General features: G+C 35.8%; 1 long non-coding RNA gene across 1 annotated transcript in view; it reads left to right on the top strand.

Moving 5' to 3' along the window:
* The window catches only part of LOC141584609 (uncharacterized), a 407,493-nt gene that overhangs the window by 334,563 nt on the left and 54,878 nt on the right, over positions 1-18,052 (top strand). The window lies entirely within an intron of this gene.

Raw genomic sequence — 18,052 nt, 5'->3', positions numbered from 1 at the left:
TTTTTCCCCATTATTTTATTGAAGATTTTTGCTTTGCTGTTTCTTTTTATTAGTAAGGAAACATTTCCCAGCCTCCCCTAAGATAATCCTTTCATATATCACATTGGCCCATCCTGTGTCACATATCCATCATAAAATTATTCCCCGGCAAGCAGACTGATAGAACAATCACAACCTGATAAGACCAATTATGATTCTCCTGAGTTGCTGGGGAAGAAGTGGACTCACATTCATAAAATTGAAATCCAACAGCATGAGGAAAAAGGGGAATTTGCCGTTGCCTGGAAAAACAATAGTGTCTTCTTCAAGAATATAGCACAATTTTACAAATAATTGTATTATGAAATTGGTTAAAAAATCTATAAATATTGAACACCTTCTATGGGCAGTATTCTGGGAGCTAGGAGTACAAGAGTGGAAAAATAAAGTTTCTTTCTTCTACTTCAAATAAGTAATGTCACATGCTAATAGCATAAAATATAAAATATATGATGGTGAAGAGTGACTTGGTGAGGGTGTGGCTGGTCTTTTTTATGTACCCTGGCCACATGTACATCCATGGAAGAACTGCAGATGACACAACTGACCTGAATTCATACTTATCTAAATAAAAAAGAGAGACCCCCATCATGCCTCTGTGGCCAATCCCTCTTTACACTAGTTCTGAATCTCTCTTTCTTTCCTCATATCTCTACCCTTTTTTTCACTATTGGCCACTTTGCATAAGCACTTAAACATACCAAAGTCTCTCTCAAAGTTTTGTTATTTTGAATATGAATAAATAAATGAATAAATAACAGTGCCGCCTTATAAAGCTGCACTGTCTGTGCACTGCACAACTCCAGAGACAGCCAGACGCAAACTGTGCTGTAAGTAGTTGCAGTGTGGTGCCCTGAACACTTGTCTCCACCCACTTCGGATCTCTGTTCTAGCTACAGCTTTATCTCCTCCTCACTGCAAAAATTCTTTAAAATAATTTTCTGCCTTAGTTGCCTTTTCATTTCCTTCTCCTATTTATTTCTAGAGCCACTGCAATCTGGCTTCCACTCTACCAGGCCTGCAACATCAACAATGACCTCTTTTTACTAAACCAAAATTTCTTTTTGTTGACATTTATTGACGTTTTGACAGCATTGGATTCTCTTTCTTGAAATATTCTCTTCCCTTTTCACATTCTCCTGAGTTCATTCAACCTCTCTGACCCTTCCCTCTCAATCTGTACGGGGATTCTTACAGTTCTGTGCCACTCTATATTCTGTGTTAGGCTACCTTCTCTTCTCACTCATAAGATGTAGATACACCAATAGAAACTTGAACAACCAAAATCCTGTTGGCCATTTTTTATTGGTATAAAGTTAAGGGCATCTTTTGGATATTTTAATGCATCTAAACCATGCACAGGTATGATCTAATTTTAGACTTTGATGTTCTATTTTTGAAATGAGACAGATACAGCTCTGTGTTATGTACCAATTAAGAGATATCTCACCTAAAACACTGTGATATGGTGTCTACTTGATACATATTAGGTGTTCAATAAGTAATTGTTGAATAGATTAATAAACATACTTTTTAAAGGAAGAGTAAATAAGAGAATGGTAACAAACTCCAAAAGATAGATATATAAAATAAAATGTCTATGAAGTATGACTCAACGATTTATATTCCACTCAAATATTTACTTAAGTTTGGAAGACTAAAATTTTATGTTCAATATGATACAGATTATTTATCTGTTAAGACTTGAGGCCAAAGGCCAAATACTTCTTGTATTCTGTGGCATGTCCATAATCTCAGTCATAGGAAGAAAAATGTAAAAGCAAATAAAGTAGGGGAATTTGATTATCTGGGCATATGAATATAACATTCTAAGTCAATATAAGACACAAATTACTTAAGGATAAATGTAGATTATTTAGTTTATGATTTATGAGTGTAAATGATAACTCAAATTTACCAAAATATCAAAAGAAATGTGAAACTGAAGAATTATATTCTTATATTGTTTTAGTACAAAGAAGAAGAAAAATGATTCAGCCTTCTAAACTTTCAGCCAAGCTTCCCAAGGGTCAGACAGACATTTTTATTAAAAGGAAAAAAAATACAATATAATAAATCCATTATTCTTTCATTTTGTGAAATGTCAAACTCCATGTGATCCTTTTAATTTCTCTGGGTGTTCTAAACAGATCGTATTTAGAGATGGAGCTAATACACAGCATGGCAAGTATAGATCAGAGTATGAATAAAAGGCATCCTAACTTGCAAACACACACACACACACACACACACACACACACACACACACACGCACACATACTCAAAAACCCTTTAATCTGACAGATATAATCAAGTGAAAGTTCTCTGTTGAATCTCCCCTAACATCTATTTATGACCTACTTTTGTCTCATGAAAATGATTTTTGTGTCTAAAGGATACGGACGTCATGATGCATCTATGCTACTCTTTCACCTCCTGGAGCCGAGTAAAGGTCATGAACAGTGCACTACTTATTTCTTGAGTAGCCAAATTGGTATTACTTTCTTAAGTTGTTCGTGGGAATAAGACAACATGATGGCAGGATTGGATAATTTCATATGAAACATGCAGTTTTCTTTCTCTTGCTCTCTGTCCGATTCTGAAAGTCATTATTTATGTTCACCTTAACATTTGAGATTTTGAACAATTATTAGATGCAGGAAGTAGACTGATCAAATACATGTGTTTTAAAGAGGATCAACTTTATTCCACCTCTGTAGAAGATACAGCTAATAACTTAAATGTGCAAAAGCAGTTTTTCTTCCTTGCTTATCAAAAACCAAGTGGACTTCCTCTTCAATCATTCTTTAAGTCTACCTAGTGGTCTTAAGGTGAAATGCCTACATATTAAGCCATAATCAATCATTGTACACACACGAATTACTTTCTGTCCTCCTCTTTCCTTGTCATCCTGGTCCAAAGCAGGTTTTTGAGATGGAGTACATTCATCTGAGCTGTTAGCTGCTTCACGCATCCTTGTATATGATCTGCCTGGTCCCAGACCCCTGGAGAAAATTTGCGCGTGCATACTGTATGTGAACTTTGGATAAATAAATAAACACACGAAACAGCTTCCAGATAATTGAAAGCGAATGAAGGAGGGAGCAAAAAGAAAACAATTTCTCTGGGGAGAAGCAGCTAAGGTGGCAGGTATGATTAAAATCCATATGATTTATGGGTAGGTGGATTACTAACATGACAGCCCTGTTAGTGTTTGTTTGTTTGGGACCATTTGACAATAAAGTTTTCTTGTTGTTGTTGGGCTTGCTGTAGGTTTTGCCCCAGACTTAGCCACTCAGGAATTCCTAGTGCCTGACTGAGCAGTAATTTAGCAAGCTCTCTTGTGCTCTTTTCCTGTCAGCATTAACATGTCAATTCATTTTAATAGTCTGGGCATGCTCAGTGGGCATGCATTTTCTCAGAAGGTCTCCCATGAGCCCACCCCGTGGTGCAGAAATGTGTTATATCTTGTTTCAGACCTCGGAGACTTCAGCAGGTTTATTTTCATTATGGCCAAGTGCATTTGTTAAAACAAAGCCAAAATAATATATAAAATCAAGACCCTAATAAATGAAATAGTTTATGTATATTTGATTGGTAATTTAAGCTCTTTCAAAGATTAGGTTGTGTAATATTTTGTTACACAAAATTATTGCCATAGCAGAGCTTAAAAAAATGTGTGCTGTTACTGCCTCTAGTTTTTGGAAGTTAAATGATATTCTGTCACAATGGGAGTTTTCTGTATTCATGATTAATAGTTGAAGTGGCTTTCATATTAAAGGAGAATTTGTTCACCATCTTTCTCATTAAAGTATTTTCAAATGAATGTTTATCTAATGTTCTATCCATAAGTAAATGAATAAATGAAAAAATAAGTAAATAAGTACATAAATAAATACACACTCAAATCAAACTTTCAATAAGGAGTATTGGTGGTTCACAAATCTGTCTCTCAATTATCAAACTAGGTCTCAATTTACATACAAAATTTAGATGTGTTAGGAAATATCTTGTTAGACAGAAAGGAAATAAAAGAAGAAAAGAAAGAGAAGAAACCTAAATTTCACAACCCAAACAAAATGTGGTTCAAGATCACAGAAAGGTTGACAATTTTGCCATGTATACAAATTATTGCTTTAAAAAAGCAAGTTTTTGAGGGTGTACTTTAAAACAGCTAAATAAAGTATGTTATATTGTTGATACATTTTGGATCTCAGAATTTCTGAAATGGCTGAGCAGTTCTGTAATATCACAAGTAAAGTTCAAAGTTGAGAGAAAGGCATCAGAGTTGAGAATTACATCAGCTCTTTTTTTGAATGCTCCGTTTTCCTTTTTCCTTTTCATCTCTTTTTTTAAAACTTTGAGTGACAAGCTTTGTCTATGTGATTATGTAAGGGCAGTGAGTTGACTGCGTATAGGTTCATAAAATTTTTCTGCAGTACACAGTCGGTGGAAATGATCAGACATTTGTGATTCATTATATGTTAGAGCACAATTCTAGTTAGAATTTAGCGTTTGACAGAATGATGTCTTATACCTCAGATATACCCTTGTATCCCACTAAGCTTTCTTTAGAATAATTTTAAAAGAAGTTTTTGTTTCTCTAAATTATTTCACACATAGAACATTTTATAAATTCTTGACACAAACTTTTAGAATACCCTGCAGTGTTCACAGTTTTTGTTTTACCTCCTTTTAGGAGGTAACCATGGAAACTTACTAGTTACCTGTTGGTAAGAGTTCTCTCTTAATGCTTTAAATCATCAATGATTTGGAAATACAGGCCTGTATGTAGTAGGAACTTAATCTTAAATAATCGTGACAGTATTTTAACTGATATCATCAGTCATAGTCAGAAAGTTACAATAACAGGACTTGTTAAGGTCTAAAAATATTCACTGACCTCAGGAAGTAACTTCTGGTGAATGCTTATTCAGGTCAGGGAAAACGTTTTCCATACTCTGTATCTAAAGGGCAAAGTGGAAAGATAGAGGATAATAGGAAGGGATACAGAAGAGATTAGATGGGTCTGAAGGCAGAGGTCAGAAAAGATGGAGTGGCTACTCTTCCTGACAAGATATCCTGTGGGTTTTCTCTCACTTTGCCCGGTTCACCAACCTCCGGAGACGTCCAGCCTCTCCTCGTGTGACACTGCACAGGAGCGTGTCTCTGGGTATGCACCTATCGGTATGCCTGCACATTCACCTTACGGGGAGTAGAGAAAAGAAAAATTAAAGGGCAAAAAGTCTTGTCTTTTTGCATCTCAAATTACACCACCCTTGAGATTCTTTTAAGTTTGCACATTGGGAAAAATTGAGAGGCCTTTATTCTTTTTGTCAAAATAAAATAACACTTTTGTCCTATAATAGTGAATACACCTTAATTCATGAAAACTTTGCTCATGTAAAATACAGCAGAAAAAAAGGCCTTCATCTATAAAGTGCTTTCGGATCTTCAGTGAGAAGTACTCTATTTTTATGATCTAGTCTTTTTACACATTCATTAATATTATTATGGGAAAAATAAATATCATTTTCATAAAACAAATTATAAAATATATTATGTCATCTTCCCTGTGTGTTCAGTATATAATGAAGTACCTGCCAGCAATATTTTCTCTGGCTTGAGTTTCTACTCAGATACAGCACTTTCAATGTTTTCTTAAATTATATTTTTGCATAGTATGATTTATATAATCTGTGATTAATAATATTTATTACTAGAATGCCAAATCTCTCTCTCTCTCTCTCTGATCTCTCTGACATACACATAAAGTCACACACACAATATACACAGAAACACACACACATACACATATACATATGCTCTCTCTCCCTTCAGGGCTCATTGCTATCTAGTAAGGATTATTTTCAGGCTATTCCAATGTATGTTTCAAATTATTATTCTAGACTCCTTGTTCTTTCTTGAAGACAAAGGAAAGTTCCAAGAACCATTATCTTTTTTACTTAAATATTATAACACTGGAAAAAGAATTATATGTGAAATATTCAGGACAATTTCATGGAGTTCTGAATGAATCCTCCTAACATTCACAATGTTTACGTAAGTTGTGTGTGACTAGAATAATGGAACTATTGATAATACCATATTTTAATCAATTTTTGGAATTATTTTGAATAAGATTTTAACTTTAGAACTAATAAAAATGCAGCCCATAAATGTTCAATAGCCAAAATATACTACCTAATCATGTGCTTTTTATGGAGGTAGGAGTGGAAATGAGAAAAATTTTATCTCCTTTAAATATCTCTGTCAATTTCTTTTAAACTTTGGATTTATGGCTAGCTTTTTACAGTGAATCTACTTTTCAAGCAATCACTTATTCCTGAAAAACTTTATGCAGGCATCTAACATGATTCATTTTCATAGTATTTATACCAAATGCATAAATCAAGTACTACTGATAGTAGCATCTTTGTAGTTCTTTTTAAATATGGATGAAAGATGAGTTTTCTTCCAAGGTACAAAGTGTCATTAAGGGCTCAGGTGGTTAAAATCAACATGAAAAATACATGCTGCATTTTCTTCCCTTAAATGCAATAATGTAATCAGATTTCAAGTCATCCTACCTACCTCACTTACAGCTTTATGGAGATTAATTAGTTTTTAGATCCCCGTCACATGATCTTTTCTGACTGTCATTTAGCTGGCTGACTAGACCTGTAAGCTGTCTCCTGCCCCAAAGGAGAGATTAAATTTTAGTATTGTTTGTCTTCTTTCTTTGATTTAAAGGTGGATTTTAAAGTCATATTTTAATTGTATTTTGTTTTAATTAGAAATATATTGTAATCTTATTTGTTGAAAGGTAAATATAAAAATAAATAAGTAAAATGAGGTGTTTCCCCCAGTTTGCTACAGACTGTTACTATACTGACACCTATAAACTAATTTTTGAAATTAATTATGGTACACATGCTACCTGCATTAAAATGAGTTTTCTACAATAAAGCTTTATCACAGAGGAGTTTGCACAGGTGTACCAAGTTAAGATCACTGATAATTGGTGGTTATAGGACAAGTTTTTAAGATCAAAATGAACGTGGAATTTTTAAAAAAATCTGGAAACTTACTGACAAATACAAAAAAGGTATGATTTGTTTCAGTGGTATGATTTCTGTTTAAAAAAAAAAAACAGAAAAACAGCATCAAAAGACAATAAAAACAATTATGAAATTGCTGATTCTTAATAAATATTTTCTACAGTAACTGTTACCATTTATTTCTCTAAGAGTTGCTGTCTGAGCTAAGGATTAAAACTGAAAGACCACAGAGTTAGTTTCTATGTTAATCTATTTGAGTATAGATTCTCAACGGAGAAAAACAAAAGAAGAAAACATTGATAAACTGCTTCAATCTGCTTTACAATATGTGATTAAAGAAAGAAAAGAAACCTTGTCTGCTACAGTTGTTCAAACATTGATATTTCTAGCTAGGGTCCTAATTAAGGTGTAATGAGAGATTTGAAGTGCACTAAATTCCCTTCATTCACGTCACTAAACCAGTGAACCACAACTACATGCAGAATTTCGTGGAGACACAGGACCTGGTGAATTGGTTATCATGTAACTCCTGAGCAGTTGGTTCAGAGCTGGAGCCACTGGGGCGTAGATCCACGGTGAACATGTGACTGCCTGGCTGATATTTGACTGCAGATTTCCGTTCATGGATACTTAACAATAAACAGTCACTCCACTTAGGAGAGAACTTGATTCCACAAACACGTGGAATTTCCTGGCTCTTGAATGAAGACGCCACAGGATTTTCACTGCTCAGGTGTTACTGGATGCAATGCTGATTCAGGAACCGAAATAGATTATCTATTTCCCTTGCCTGTGGAGTTGGATCATTGCCCTTGGCAGTAACCCCAGACTTCTGCAAATAATGAAGACATCCCTCTATGCCTATGTAGAAAATAGGTCCAACATAGATGCCATTAGAGAGATTCAACTGAGCTTATGCTGGGAAAATTGTGGCATCCATACCTTGCATAAGGAGGGAGTATTGAGAACACTAGAACAGGTTGAAGCCTATTCCCTTGAATGGAAATCATTGGGTTGCTCAAAATCTCACTGATACAGTACTCTCTGAATCTTTTTCCTTCCAACATACTGCTCATTGACTGAAAGTAATCACTTGACTCTCTGCCTACCTTCAAAGGTTCTTTAAATAATTAGTACAGGGATAAATAATATGAAAGAATTCAATACTCATCCTTGAGCATTTGGATAGCTCATAGATTTGGTAAGCTTTATATGCCATTTTCTTTATAATAGCCTTTGGAGAATAAACTCCATTTCAAATTCCCAATTCGTAATGAACAAAAACCCAAGGCATGAGATGAGTAACAGGATAATCATAATCTTCTATATGGATCCCATCAGTCTCTCTGTTGCTCTTAGGAAATATGTCACTTATGTTTGGGCTTCATTGCCAGAGAGCATCAGTTCCATACTCCGTGGCATTCTGTTAGTCACGTGCAGAGATTTTGTTCATACCATTATCCTATGTTTAGTTAAGAATGATAGAAAAAAATTTCTCCCATTGCAAGGTAAATAATAATAAACTTCTAATTGGTTTTACAACTTTAGAGTTATAACTGCATAATTCTTTTTTTTTTTTTTTTTTTTTTTTTTTTTGAGACGGAGTTTCACTCTTGTTACCCAGGCTGGAGTGCAATGGCGCGATCTCGGCTCACCGCAACCTCCGCCTCCTGGGCTCAGGCAATTCTCCTGCCTCAGCCTCCTGAGTAGCTGGGATTACAGGCACGCGCCACCATGCCCAGCTAATTTTTTGCACTTTTAGTAGAGACAGGGTTTCACCATGTTGACCAGGATGGTCTCGATCTCTCGACCTCGTGATCCACCCGCCTCGGCCTCCCAAAGTGCTGGGATTACAGGCTTGAGCCACCGCGCCCGGCCAAGTTCTTATTGGCATTTGGGAGCTGCCCCTCTTTACGGCCACAAAACAAACCAATTCCAGGGCTGGGCGGGGGTAGACAGTAAGCACCCTCACCTCATACACAGAAATTATCATAAATAAACAAATGCCTGAATATATCCATTTCTATCACCAGTAGGCAGGATTCCAAGCCAGGCATGTTGATCCTGGGTTTCTGTTCCATTGATAAAAGGGAATATGCCATTTTTGTTCCAGCCCAGAGCTGTCCAATGTGCCCTTGTAAGGCAAGTTTCCATGTTGAGTGAATAAGGATCATTGTTTCCTTTATAAAGAACCTCCCCCTCCTTTGGCTCTCAGTGAAAGGCTGCCACCACACTGGCTAAGAAATAGTTCTGTTTAACCGCCAAGTGTCTGCTGAACACAGTGTGGTAATGGGAATGATTTTCTTATCCATCATTACATGACTGGCACGTGAATAATTTTGCCCACCAGGTCATCATGTCACATCAGCTATGGCAACTTGGCTCAATCAAATGTAAAAAGTATATTATTCCCACAAAATAATCGTTTTCATAAGGAAAATAAGGAACATTCTTTATTTCTACTCCCCTTTATTTATGTAATTTGAAGATACTTGGTTCAAAAATATCCTGCTTAAGAAAAGTGAGCAAAGTACATTGACTAAATTCATATTATAATCTAGAATTCATATGTTTTCAAGTGGTACATTTGTTTTGTACCTATTTCTGGCTGGCATAGCCAAACTAAAGATCTAGACATTAATAATAGATCCAGTTCACTAATATTTATTGCTCCAAATCCAATCTATATTAGCATGTCAGCCCTGTATCAAAGCAGAAGACAGCAGTATTTATGATTATTAGTACAATATTGAATCATCCTGAACCAATTACTGATCCAATTACTGTGTCATTATTATCTTCTGAATAGAGCTTGATTTGTCTGTGATAAATATGATGCAATTAAACCACCTTTTTACATAATAAAACACTGCAGGTGTTTATTCTTAAGAGTTCACAGATACTAACAACCAATAGATTTAATTAAAAACAATCCTTGATAAAGTGTGAATTTCATTAAATTCTTCTAACTTTAATATATATTTAAAGTCTACCTTATTGAGCAATACAATCACATAATCTCTTATCCGGCTATTGTTTAGAAACTATACTATCAGACCAAACACAAATTAAAGGGTTGTTTAATATTCTGATTTAAAATGTCATTTGTTCAAAGCATACAAACATTAACTGAATTATAAAAAGTAAATTTCTTAAAGTAGCTACACTACAAAAGACTGATAATTACAGAAATTATATGTATACATTTTTAAAGTGTTTTTGTCACTACATATTTTAAGAACCCATATTATTTGAATAATCTGTGCTTCAAACAATCTGAACATTAATAACTAAAAATTATCATAAGAACAAAAATAATGGAGAACAATGTTTAGTTAGTATTGTTTTTAACTTTAAAGATAACCCAAGAAATTGCTTTAGTTCTTGATATATATCTTCTCTTTACCTCTCCACCACCAAATACAAAATCAGCATTATAATTAAAGGACTGGAAAAGAATGATAAGTATCAGTATTATACTTTTTTATTTTACAAAAAATATCTTGAATTTTGTAATAATCAGTCTGTTGGGTCATTATATTTTAAAGCACCAAAATTCAAGTTAAATCGGAGATTTTTAAAAGAAATAAACAACATTGACTAGTCAACTTTCTAAGATATTAACATAAGTAGAAAGAAATTTCATGACCTTATAAAAATGTTTTTAGACAATAGTAGATTCCTAAACAAACTGACCTTGACAGTTTCAATTTATTGTCACATATGACTATTATGCTATTTATGTTTTGCATTTTCATTGATGCCTTTTAAGGAAAATAATTTTAATATAAATCTTAATCTATCACTCACCCTAGTAGTATGTTTAACTAATTTTATTCAGCATTGAAACAGTGGTTGGACACCAACACCTTGTATAACGTTTTTGTAGGTGTGGTTATGTAACACGTGTCAGTATTCACGGATAAGTACTACAAGTGGCCAAGGATTCCAAAGTTGTTGATAACATACAGCATGTATCACGTACCTTGCTGTGGGCCTATCCAGGTAATTAAGGAAAGCTTGTCTTGCTTTAAGGCCGTAACTGTAAATACGAATTACAGTTTTTATCTGTTTTCATTATCTCTTTCTCTTCCATCTCTTTCTCCCTCTCTCTTATTTTCTCTCTCTGTTTCTCTTTCTCTCCCTCCTCTCTCCATTTTCAGTGAGTTCTGAATAGTAAGGATTTTCCATTTGTTTCTCCCTCCTTCCTTCCTCTCTTTCTTTCTTTCTTTTTTAGATGGAGTTTCCCTCTTGTGGCTCAGGCTGGAGTGCAGTGGCATGATCTCCAGCTCACCAACACCTCCCTCCTGGGTTCAAGCACTTCTCCTGCATCAGCCTCCCGAGTAGCTGGGATTACAGGCATGTGCCATCATGCCTCAATAATATTTTGGGATTTTTAGTAGAAACAGAGTTTCTCCATGTTGGTCAGGCTGGTCTCGAACTCCTGATCTCAGGTGATCCACCCACCAAGGCCTCCCAAAGTGCTGGGATTACAGGTGTGAGCCACAGTGCCCGGCTGGACTTTCCATTTTTATTGACAGCGTTTCAATAATTATAGGTGTTTTCTTGTAGAAATCAATTGATAATTCTGAACACCTACCAACATGCAATTGTCTTCATATTTTTAAGAGGCAAGAATAAACCCAGATCCATTCCAAGTAGATTAACGAAAATGTACTTTGTTTTTTCATCCACATTGTATACAGCAGGGGTGAGGGCAAGAGCCTGTTATGCTTCACATAAAGGAGTAGTAAAGATGAAAATGAGCATTTTCATTGGTGCAGACTAAAATTTACTCCCTTAGCCAAATAAATTCAATATAAATTCAGAGTTTGTAAAAAATTGAAAATGGATACCGGATTCCAGACAATATTTAATTTAATCTAAGCGTTACAATAAAAGCAATAACACTGAGAATAAATTAATAAACTACAATTATTTATATTTACAATAAGTGGTTTGGGTTTGAAACACCTACTCTGCACACCAATAAAATAAAACCTGCATTCTGCAGCAGCTAAAGTAAGTTAAATGAAGATGCTTTTAACAAGGTTATTACTTAAGCAATGACAGGTTTACAGATTTTAGCACCACTGGGTTTTCACAGGAGCTACAGCAAGTGCTAAAATAACACACACCTTCAGGTTCATTAAATTCACCAGTGTGATGGAATAACTGATATTTTGCTATATTACTGTAGTCCTTCGAAGAGCCATCTATAAATAAGATACACTAATAACAACTGTTTGTGCTGTTAAAACAATGAAATAATTCTTCTGGCTTTATTTGCAAGGGAAAAATTGTGTTTAAGCAAGACCATTCACATAGTTAGATCTTGTAGTTTGGATTTCTTTGTGTGGATAAATATGTGAAATAAATAAATTTCACATATTTATTTATTTACTTAACATAAGTGCTTTCGAGAAAAGATTTTGCCATGAGGCTGCACTCAAAAGGAAACTTGTAAAAAGGTAGTGTATATTAAGAGGAAATAAACTGAATCTCACCCCCAAATATTTACTTTATTGTCTAATGTTTACTAGGATATTTATGGAGGCTGTTTTATTTAAAGAACTTATAAAATTCTCATAACTGACAGAAACAGCAGCATCTCTGATAAATCCTTTACTGTAGTCTGCTGTGAGATGAGCCAAAAGCATAAATAGTGAGTTTCTAATAAATCAATGGAGTCTGGCCTTTGGAGACCTGGAAGACATATGGACAGTAATAGAGTATCTCAGGTTGTCTCATGAGTGATTCCATCTGGATGAAGTCTTGGTGTTATTCACAGCCTACTTCTCCCCTAAAACACCTTCAATCTTATCCACAGCCTCCATCTCAAATGTCAGACCACCTGGGATATGCAGCTGTCAGGCTGAAAGGGGAGCTGCCTGGGACTGGCCCCAGCCTGCTCATCAAGGAGACGCTGTCACTAGCCAGCAGGCAATGCTAGGTGCACAGGGGTGACAGCACTACCCAGAGCCAGGACATGTGCCAGGCTCTGGATCTGAGATTTTTAAGGAAAAAATAAAGAACTTAGCTGGAACTATGAATATCTCCACAATAGACCTGCCTCTGATGTGATATTCTCCTTCAAGATATTTACATTTTTGTTGTCAATATTCATGTGCACATCTGCATATTTTGATTACTAATAAGTAAAAAATGTACGTTTCTTACACAAGAATATTTCTATATACTTCATAGCATTCTCATGTTTTTTATATATGTTCTCTTACATTGGTATTTAAATTTTATATTATTAAACAAATTTAGTTTGATCAGTACAAGCCTTCTGAGAGAAACATTTCTTTATCACAACTGAGCTTGTTGGTTTCTTTTCTCTGCTTCATGACTTCCTTCCATGTGTGCCAATGTTTGTGGCACACATTGAAGATAGCAGCATCCTCTTCTAAATAGATAGCAGCATCCCATTATAAAGGTAATACATTTAATATTATGTGTTCTCTTTTTCCTTTATTTTTATTTTTATTTTATTTTATTTTTTGAGATGCAGTCTCACTCTGTCACCCAGGCTGGAGTGCAGTGGTGCAGTCTTGGCTCACTGCAGCTTCTGCCTCCCGGGTCCCAGAGATTCTCCTGCCTCAGCCTCCCAGGTAGCTGGGATTACAGGCATGTGCCACTACACACAGGTAATTTTTGTGTTTTTAGTAAAGATGAGGTTTCACCATGTTGGCCAGGCTAGTCTCAAACTCTTGACCTCAGTCATATGCCTGCCTTGCCCGCCCCCCCCCCCCCCGCAAAGTACTAGGTGTGAACATATTGCAGCTGACCTCTCTTCTCCTTTTTTATAAACCCCCATTTAAAAATTAATAGACACAACATTTGGGATTTAATTATGTTTTTGTGATTTTGAATTATTTTTTAGAAATACAAAGGGTCACTTAATCCTACTGAAAATAGTCTTGGTTAACAGAGTGTGATTGTAATTCGTTAATCACAATCACAAAAGATGGGTTCTCCAAGAGAACAGATGCCATATCTACTTTAGTCACATATATTTCTAGTTTTAACAGTGGTTGTTGGTACACCAAAATATTTGTCAAATGAACGAGTGAATTCGTATTTTTCTAACTTTCTATGTAGCAGAAGTTGTTTTCATGGATAATCAACATTCAATGTGAGATTTTGTCTTAATTTTTCTTCTAAATTTCTTGCCCATGTACATGTGTTACAATGTTCTTACTCCACATTTAGTTTCTTGTCCAATATAATGCTGTGCTTAGTTCCTGCATTTTGCTTCTCTTTTCTAAGATTTAAATTTCTAAGCCCGAAATCCACTATATCTGACTTTAAGATAGTCTCTGATAGGCAAACAAGTTATTTGTTGGTTTGTTGTTTGGTTTTAGGATAAATGAAATATAATTTTTTTCAGAGAGGCAACATGGCATAGTGGTTAAAAGCATGGAGTTAGGTAGAAAGAGTTTCAGAAACAGTCCTCAAGGTATGGCCAGCATGGTACTGGGAAGCAGTGCAGGGTGTACTCAGGTTCTTTCCCATGAGGCCATGATGGGACCTGGGTTAGGGAGCAGAATTCATGGGGTTAAGTGTATAAGCACATAGAGCTGAGCATGTCATGTAGGGCAGTGCTACCATTGAATGCCTGTTGTTTGCTCAACAACTTTGACTTGCTCTGCAAATTATAATCCACACTTGACTCCAAGAAAACTAAGTCATGGGAGAAATAAGTAATTTGCCTCATATCACATCAAGATGAGGTTAAAGCCTTCCAGTGTCTTTATTTTTTCTTACCAGTTGCTCAGGAGCCAATCTTGAGGCATCTTTTTTGTTTCATACCCCTTATACAATTGGTTAGGAAAGATGACTGGCTGCCTTTTCAAAAGAGGTCCAGAACCTGACTTCTTCATTCCACCTCCACTGCTACCACTCCCAGTCTCAGCCTCCATCATATCTTGCCTGGAATTTTCCATTAGCCTCTTACCAAGTCTTTCTGTTTTGGTCCTTACTCCATACACTCTTTTCTCCACATAGCAGCCTGTATTAGTCTGTTCTGACTGAGTAATTTATAAAGGAAAGAGGTTTAATTGACTCATAGTTCAGCATGGCTGGGGAGGCCTCAGGAAACTTACATTCGTGGCAGAAACGGAAGCAAACAAATCCTTTTTTACAGGGCAGCAGGCGAGAGAAGAATGAGTGTCCAGCAAATAGGCAAGCCTCTTATAAAACCATCAGATCTCATGAGAACTAACTCACGATCATGAGAACAGGAAGGGGGAAATTGCCTCATGATTCAATTATCTCCACCTGGCTCCTCCCAGGACATGTGGGGATTATGGCAACTACAATTCAAGATGAGATTTGGATGGGATACAGTTAAATCAGATCACAGCCCAAACAATCGTTTGGAAGTATATGACTCATCATGCTTTCTTTGCTGAAAATCCCAGAATGAAACTTCACTTCACTGAAAGTGAGAACCAAAGTTCTTGTAATGCTCAACCATTTCTTACACCAAGTGTCAGCAAATTGGCTCCTGATTATGATTTAATATCCATGAGCCAGGGATGGCATTGCATTTCTAAATGGTTGAAAAAGAATTTTGCAAATGTACAGTATTTGAAAATCATAAGAAATTTAACTTACAGTGTCCATAAATAAAGTTAATTGGAACATAGCCACACACATTCATTTGCAGATTATCGTCTATGGCTACTTTCACACTATCTTGGCAATTGAATAGTTATGACAAACACCTTGTATGTTGCAAAGCCTAAAATAGTTACTACTGGACTCTTCTCAGAAAAATGTATTCAACTTTGACCTAAAATATGTGGTTTTGACCTCTGTGACCTCATCTATTGCTCCCTGCCTTTCACTTTGCTGCATCTGCATTGGTTTTCTTGCTCCTGCTTTGGGGCCTTTGCACTAACTCTTCTCCTTAGAATGCCCTTTTTCTAGATCTCCATATTACTAATTCTCTTTACTTCTTTCAGATGTCACCTGCTGAATGCAGCAAACTACACTGAGCATCCTATGAAATACTGTAATACACACCCTACACTTTATAGTCTCATTCCTTCTTAACTTGCTCTATTTTGTCTCCTTTATTCAACTTTCTAACAGATTATATAATTTGCTGACTTACTAACTTTAACCAAAATTTATGGGGTTTTTTTGCTGTGAAGCAAATTCACTGTGTTCAGGCTACCACTTCAGCCCATGTGTCTTGGACTGCAATTTATGCTACTTGCATGAGTCTGGTGAGAGAGAACAATCATATAATGAGTTAAGCAAAGCAGCTTTATCACTCATCAATAGGCAGCAAGGGATGGTGGAAGTCTAAGATTCAAGGCAGGTTGGTTTCCCAGGACTCAGGAAAGCTGCCTCAGTTAATGGAATCTCATCTGTATGTGTCCTACATGATAGCACAGCTGAGGTACTCAAAAAGCAGTCCATCCTGGGCTTTAGTCCTAGAGGGTCAAATGACTTGAAGAATAAAGCATGAAAGGATATCCTGTTTTAGGAGAGACAGGAATAGAGCCCTAGATGTTCTGATCAGTTTTGTCTTATCTCAGGATGCAGCATTCCAAGCACATATAGTTTTCCTTCGGAAAGACAAGCGAGAAATGAGGGAGAACTGGTTTGGCCCAAGGCAACTCAGATGACTGTCCTGTACTTGCTAGAATATGAATCCCATGAGGTCAGAGATATTTGTCTGTTTTGTGCCTCAAAAGCAGTGGCACTCAATACATATTACTTCACTGTTGAATGAGTTACAGGTTGGACATCTCAAATCTGAAAATCTCAAGCTTTTTGAGTGCTCACATGACACTCAAAGGAAATGCTCAGTGGGGAATTTTGGATTTTGGATTTTCAGCTTTGGGACACTCTACTGGTAAATATAATGTAAATATTCAAAAATTTGCAAAAAAAAAAATCCTAAATACTTCCACTTCAAGCATTTTGAATGAGGGACACTCAACATGTATTATATTGCCTCTAACTAAATGAAGTATTTTAATATTTGACTTCTGGTACTTCACTAAAGCTGCTATTTTGATTCATTATTTTTCCTCAAGTTCATTACACACAAAGAAAAATGTACTGAGTAATTTAGTTATGGTTTTATTAAACACCATTCTCACTTTCCCAAGAAGAAACCCATCCATCCATTTCCTTACTACAAAAAACAATGAAACAACATTGAATTATTACAAATACAAATGTGCCTGATAATGCCTATTATAATTTTGAGTTGTAGATTGGGCATGGTGACTCATGCCTGTAATCCCAGCACTTTGGGAAGCCAAGGCAAGTGGACCACCTGAGGTCAGGAGTTCGAGACCAGTCTGGCCAACATAGTAAAATTCCATCTCTACTAAAAAGACAAAAATTAGCTGGGTGTAATGGCATGTGCCTGTAGCCCCATTTACTCAGGAGGTTGAGGTAGGAGAATTGGTTGAACCTGGGGGGCAAAGGTTGCAGTGACCCGAGATTGCACCACTGCACTCTAGCCTGGGTGACAGAGTGAGACTCTGTCTCAAAAATAAATACATAAATAAAATAAAAATAATAATTTTGAGTTGTATATACAGTTCCTTAAATGTTTTTATGTTGGAAATAAGGTTGTCTGAAATGTTTAAATAATGAAAGTATTTCTTTATAGGAATATTTTTTAAAATTATGTATATATATTTTTGAATAGTGTTGTAGATACCTATACTTAAACTTGTTTTGGAAAACTCTGATGAATAATGGCTAAAGAATGTATGATTAATTTTTAAATTATACTTTAAATTCTGCGATACATGTACAGAACATGCAGGTTTGTTACATAGGTATACATGTGTCATGGTGATTTGCTGCACCCATCACCCATCATCTACATTAGGTATTTCTCCTAATGCTTGCCCCCCACCCCCACAAAGGCCCTGGTGAAATACCTAATGTAGATGATGGGTGATGGGTGC

The sequence above is a fragment of the Saimiri boliviensis genome, chromosome 5, assembly GCF_048565385.1.
Source record: "Saimiri boliviensis isolate mSaiBol1 chromosome 5, mSaiBol1.pri, whole genome shotgun sequence".
Classification (NCBI taxonomy): domain Eukaryota; kingdom Metazoa; phylum Chordata; class Mammalia; order Primates; family Cebidae; genus Saimiri; species Saimiri boliviensis.
Note: the sequence above shows the minus strand (reverse complement) of the source record. Positions and strands in the feature narration are given on the sequence as shown.